General features: G+C 34.9%; 1 non-coding gene across 1 annotated transcript; it reads left to right on the top strand.

The window, feature by feature from the left end:
- Positions 1–222: 222 nt before the first annotated feature.
- On the top strand, positions 223–326 carry LOC139358972 (U6 spliceosomal RNA). The gene has a single exon (XR_011614472.1). It is a non-coding gene; the product is annotated as a U6 spliceosomal RNA (small nuclear RNA).
- The last annotated feature ends 6,473 nt before the right edge of the window (positions 327–6,799 follow it).

Here is a 6,799-nt window from a genome sequence, read left to right as displayed (position 1 = left end):
CTGGTGCGTTGATCTTGGGTTCCAGCCTCCATGAAAAATACATTTCTGTGCTCTATAAATTACCTAGTCTAAAGTATTTTGTTACAACAACACAACCAGAGTAAGACATCTGGTATATTCTGCTCTACAGCCCATCCACCCTGCTTTTGTTGTATTTTAACACAGACATGTTCTACTCATAGTATTGCAGAAATGCTAAAAAGCAAATAGAAATGCGTGCAGGTGCTTACCTCAGGAGCACATACACTAAAATTGAAATGTTACAGAGATTAGCATAGCCTCTGCGCAAGGATGACACACAGATGCATGAAGCATTGCAGATTTTTGTAACACAAAGGATAAATGCTTAAGGAGACGGACACCCCATTTCCCATGATGTGATTATTATACATTGCCTGCCTCTATCAACATATCTCATGTACCTCATGAGATATTTAAACATCTGTTATGTACCCACAGACATTTAAAATGAAATATTTAAAAAATGTATGAAGGCCTTTGAAGCCTAGGCTTTGAACAGACATACCTTCATTTCTGCCTCATTCTATTAATTAAAGCAAGTCATATAGGGAGATATATTCTGCCTTTATCAGAGAAACTCTAAAGTCATATGACAAATAGCTCAGAAGGAGGAGTGAAAAATAAGGATTATTGATAAAAATTCATTTCTAGCTTTTCCCATATCCACCTAGATTAAGAAATAAAGTATTACTAGGACCTTAGAAGTCGCTCTGATGTCCTTACTCAGTTATTATCTCTGACCTTCCTCCTCCATATTAACAATTATCTTGACTCCTAGCTACATAGATCAGTTTTGCTAACTTTTATAAAATGAAATCATAAAATCTGTATTTATCTGTGTTGGGATTCTTCATTTTAATAAAATTTAGTGAGATTCATGACCATTGTTATAGGTAGCCATAGTGAGTTCATTTTCATTGTGATTTAGTGTTACATTTTAGGAATATGCCACAATTTGTTTATTGTCAGTCATCTACTATTGATGAATATTTAGGCTATTTTCAGTTTGGGGATATTATAAATAATGCTGCTGCAAACACTTGGCAAACACCTATAAGCTTCTCTTTTGCCTGCATACTAACAATGGGTTTGCACAGGCTGGAAGACTTCTGACTGCTCCACATCCTCTTTAAGACTTACAATTGTTAGTGTTTATTTCATTCTATTTTTATTACTCTTTTTTCTTTTAGACGGAGTCTCACTCTGTCACCCAGGCTGGAGTGCAGTGGTGCGATCTTGGCTCACTGCAATCTCCACCTCCCAGGTTCAAGCGATTCTCCTGCCTCAGCCTCCCGAGTAGCTCGGATTACAGGCATGCACCACCATGCCCAGCTAATTTTTGTATTTTTAGTAGAGATGGGTTGGCCAGGCTGGTCTCGAACTCCTGACCTCAGGTGATCCGCCTGCCTTGGCCTCCCAAAGGGCTAGGATTACAAGCATGAGTCACTCCTTCCAGCCTATTTTATTTTAGTTTATTTTTTTTTTAGAGACAATGTCTTGCTCTGTCACCCAGGCTGGAATACAGTGGTGAGATCATGGTTCCTGGCAGCCTCGACCTCCCAGGCTGAAGTGATATTCCTGCCTCAGGCTTCCAAGTAGCTTGGACTACAGGTGTGTGCCACCATGCCTAGCCAGTATTTTAAATTTTAGTCATTTTGGTAGATATTCATTAAGTGGTTTATATTATGTACAATTTTTATGCTTTTGTAAGTGGTATGAATTTTAAATATAATTTTACTTCTTTATTGCTCATATATAGAAGTATAATATTGATCCCTGACCTTGCTAAATGTACTTATTAATTTTAAGTTCATATGTGGATTCATTTACATATTTTACATACACAGTTGTGTCACTTACAAATAATGAGTTTCTACTTCCTTCTCATTTTTATACCTTTTGTTTCCTTATTGCACTGGCTAGAACCTGCAATATGATGTTGAATACAAGGTTGAAAAGAAATGGTAATAGAAGGTATTCTCATTCATTTCCAAGCTCTCAGGGAAAAAAATATTATTTTCCCAATAACTGTAACAATTGATGTAGTTTTTGGTAGCTACCCTTTATTGCTTAATTCCGTTTCCCTACTTAGCATGTAAGCTCTACGTTCTTTAAATCTCCGTTTGGGGTTGTCCTCGTGATTTCAATGTGTTTTCTGACTTGTTAAAATCTAATGTATGTTAATACTATTACCACTTTTGAGAAAACATAAGGACTGTATTACTTTAATTTCATTTTTTCTCCCACCTTTTGTGCTATTATTGCCATGTGATGTATATATTGCCAAAATGCTTCTTTTATCATTGCCTTATATAGCCAATATCCATTTCTGTTTACCCATATGTTTACATTTGAATTGCTCTCAGCCTTTCAGCAGCTGCTTTTAAGTGAGCAAATGACTGGCGGCAGATGAAGTAGTAGCAAATGTCCACAGATAGCTTCTCCTTGAGAACCTGGGCTTTGCTACTCTGTGGGATTGTGTTCTAATTTCTTGCCACCTTGGTAGATCTGTAATCTCTACCAATAGCTATAATTTTATGTGTTTTTATATTTTGTCTAGTATCTGTTTGTTTTTAATGGGAAATTTTTCCATAACAAGGTCATCTAGTACTTCTGGAAATACAAATTCTAATATGTGTCTCACTTCCTAAGATTCCAAAAAGCGAGGACTTCCATTTCTAGCCACACTGCAGATTAGATACTAAACTCCTGCTGAAATTGACAAATAATCCTGTGTGTGTGTATGTGCAAAAATGTATATATGTATATATACATTTGTATATATACAGCATACTTATAAGATGCCCATCTGGCAGGAAATCTTCTAATGCCCAACATTCAGTAAAAGAGGAATCTCAAATAAATGGGTGTAAAAGTGAACCAGCCTTCAATTGAATTCATTCGTCAAGTTAAATAAACTTCAACTTTTATGTTCTTAGCGTTATGGTTGTGACCCTGGAGGGTAACCAGAAGGTTAACAACCTAAAATAACATGGTATAGAGTATAAATACAATACAATAGAATAAAAATATGAGACTGCATTGAATAAGGATTACTTCTGACGTTTGTGAAACTTTTGGTTTACTTGATTGCCAAGTAAAACAAATTTCTTGTTTTGTGTTGGGGTCATATATCAGACCACAACACCTGTATATAACTAGAAACAGCCACCTGTATGTAACCAGGAGAAAACTATGACAGTGTTTAAGTAGCACTGTTTGCATAAGAAAAAATGGACACATTTAAATATCTATAAACAGGAGAATGATAAATAAATTGTATTATATCCAGAAAATTGAATAGTAGGTCGAAGGAGAACCAGTGAATAATGGCTAAATGGAACAATATGGTCAAATCTTAGAGATAATTAATTAAAGAGCCTATATTTAAAGAATATTTGTGGTATGATTTCATTTATATGCATTCAAAAACATGCAAAACTGAACAAAATAGAAACACATGCAGTAAAACTTTTGACATTCTATGGAATGATAAACACAAATTTTAGAAGGCTCAAAAGGCCTTCATTTTTGGGGTCTCTGCTCACCAGTAAATAGTCTCCTGACACAACTGCATAATGTGACCCTGAAAATTCAAAATGCCTCACAGCTTGGTTTACTATTGCCCAAGTCTTAAATTCAACCATTGCAGGTGAAATTTTTATGTATTACTTTATTCTTTAATGGCCAGCTGTTACCTGTCTCTTAGTGTTTCTGGTAAAAAATAAAAAATAAAAAAAATAAGCGTTTGTAAATCCCAGTATATAAAAGTCTTTCTTCCTACTTAATGGAAAGTAGTTGTTCCAATAAACACTAGGTATAGAGGGGAAATCAATCAAAATTAAGAAGTTTAGAAGACGTAAAACGAAAGACAGAGTCACATCAAACAAGTGCCTTCTTGTACTCCCCTTTCTTATTATAACTCTAGGAAAAGGCAATAGTTTTATGAATGCCATTTATTCTTTGAGAGAGGCAATAGTATGTACTGGTAATATTGTTCCCCTGCAGATGTGATAAAATCAGATACCATGGTTATCCCAAATAGGAAGAATTATGCCAATTGACTTTAAGTTCACAGGTCCTGGGTTCTGGGTCATAGCCCTGAACAACTAACATATCAGCAAGCGTGAAATCAAGATTTTTCCTTTTCTGTCTAACCTCCATCCTGCATATAATCTCATGCTCTTTCTCTTTGGTAAATTTTCCTTCTGCGAACCAAATTTTTCTCCAAAAACTGCTTTGTGATTACACAGCTGCTACCAGGTAGAGCCAGATCATGAATCCAGACAGTCAGAATAAATAGTGTGGTAATCATTATATCATGTAAAAATAGATCTTTTTTCAGGGAAAATTTTACTTTAAAGTTCACTTCTTCCTTATCTAATGAAACGAATAGCAGAGATTATGTTTCAAAGCACTTTGATGATATATGAAATTATTAGACACAAAACAGCTTTTAAAAGGAAGTTATTACAATGATGAGTCAGTTTCAAAAATCTAAGTGTTTTGGTTCAACTGAGTGCAATTACTCACATTTGATAATTCATTATAAATGCTAGGCTCCATATCTCATTTTTCTTCCAACTATTCAAATTTTATGTTCATCCAACAGCTGTATTCAAGGTAAATTTGAAAAATGTGGATCATTTTCTGTGCTGCTGGGTACCTGTTTCTAGGAATGATGCTTCCTTGTTTTTCTCTTCAATGGCATTATCAAACCTCTAGTCAGTTAATCATCAAAGGAATTGCACAAACAATATTTTTCAATTGCATCAAACATAACAAAGCTTGTCAAATATATTTTTAAACAAAATTTCTATGACAATAATGAACCAGACACTAACGTCTGTCAGGCATCACAGTTTCTGTGTCATCCCTAAACTTGTCAAAATGTCATGACCATCCCTATGCAAATTTATCTGCTTGAGATTTTATATGTTCCTTTACCAAAAAAGGATCCTTGAACGATATGCATATCTTTGAACACTCAAACCTAAATGATAACTAAATGTTACAGGGAATAGAAGGTCTGGTTTTTTACATTTTTATGGGTATGTAGTGGGTATTTTTGACTTCATGTGAAATCTCTTTTAAAATACTCTCATCTATTAAGTAATTAACACAGTCTTATAACTCATCCATTGCCAATTAAATTATGAGATATTTCTATGATGCTGTACTTTAAATGAAACCCTAGAAGCATGCCTATGATATTAGAAGAGAAAAGGAAAAGGAAAGATTAAGTGAATTTCTTGCACCATTTTTTCTGTCCACGAGGCCCCAGAATGTGATCAGTACCTATGATCCACAATAGATTCCAAACTGAAAATGAAAAAATACATCAAACAGGGATCTGAAGAGGCGAAAGAAAGTCCTCAGCTCAGACAGCATCCAAGCCCACATTCTAATTTGGTAACTAAATTGAGGGTATTTGAGTATAATAAGGGTCTGTCAACTACTTGGCCCATAGACAAACAACATTGATCTTGGTAAATTGATGCTATTTCTCTATATTTGTGCTCCAAAAGATTATTTCTTGATTTTTCATCCCAACATGAATGAACTCTTCAGTGAATAGTCTTTTTAATTTTTTTTATTTTTATGCTCAAACAATATATGATGTTCCATACTAACTAAATACTAATGTGTTTGTTCTGTTTTGATGTTTTTGTATTAATATTTTCTATTGTAATGCATTATGTATGCATAAACAATATTATACTTAAGTTACCAAGAAAATAATATGAAGCATAACATTAAGGCCATCACTTAGCCTTCAAACAAGACCATTTCCAATAACTTGCATCTACCGTTGTGCCATTCTCTTGTCCCACCCCGCTTGTGTCTTTTTAAAAAGATAACTACAATTCTGCATTCTGTGTTTACCAGCTTCTTGCTCTAGTTTTGTCATGTGCCTAAGGAGTATACTGCATAATTTTGGGATTGTTTTTAAATTTTATAGTTAGATATAATAGTGTGATCTTCCAGGACTTGCTAGTTTGTCTTGATGCTTCCAAAGGTTCATCCCTGATGTCATGGTTAGATACAGGCCATTTTTTTTTATGGCTTTGTATATTCAACTGTGTGAATGCATTCCAACTTATTTATTCATTTCTCTGTCAACATGCTTTTGAATCATTTCCAGTTGTAGGAGGCATATTTCTTCCCAGTCCCCTTCTTTCTTTCTTTCTTCACACAAACGTTGCTTCTATGTTCTCTAGGATGTGTGCACAAACTGTTCATTAAATATGTGTTTCTTCTTTATACTGGGCACGCAACTAGACTACATTTTGCAGATCTCCTTGGAATAGTCATGTGACCGAGCTGTAGCTGAGGTAATGGTGAGCCAAAGTCTGATACATCTGAGATACAGCTTTCAAGTCATGTGTTTGCCCTTCCAATGACCAGCAGAACAGCATCTCTTTCGTTTGTCTCTTTCCCTGTCCACCAGCAGAAAATAAGGGGCTCAGAATATGTTGGAGACACAATGCACAAATAACCTGGATCTCTGAATGTTCACGTGGAAAAAGTCTCTCATGGCAAGTGATACATATTTGGACTATTATTTGAATGAGAAATAAGCTTCTATATTATAGACTTCATTTATACATTTTGTAATGTAGTTGCTAAAACTATTCATATTCCTCTAACTTAGTGGTTCAGTGAGTAGAATTTTTCTATCGCTTAAAGGAACATTTGACATTATCTGTCACATGGGACCACAGTGAGGTGAGGTACAATCCAAGAGCACATTAAATTCTGTGCCCTAAGCACCTCA

The sequence above is a fragment of the Macaca nemestrina genome, chromosome 15 (genome assembly GCF_043159975.1).
Source record: "Macaca nemestrina isolate mMacNem1 chromosome 15, mMacNem.hap1, whole genome shotgun sequence".
NCBI classification, from domain to species: domain Eukaryota; kingdom Metazoa; phylum Chordata; class Mammalia; order Primates; family Cercopithecidae; genus Macaca; species Macaca nemestrina.
The sequence above is the reverse complement of the archived record's forward strand: the minus strand, read 5'-3'. Positions and strand labels throughout refer to the sequence as shown.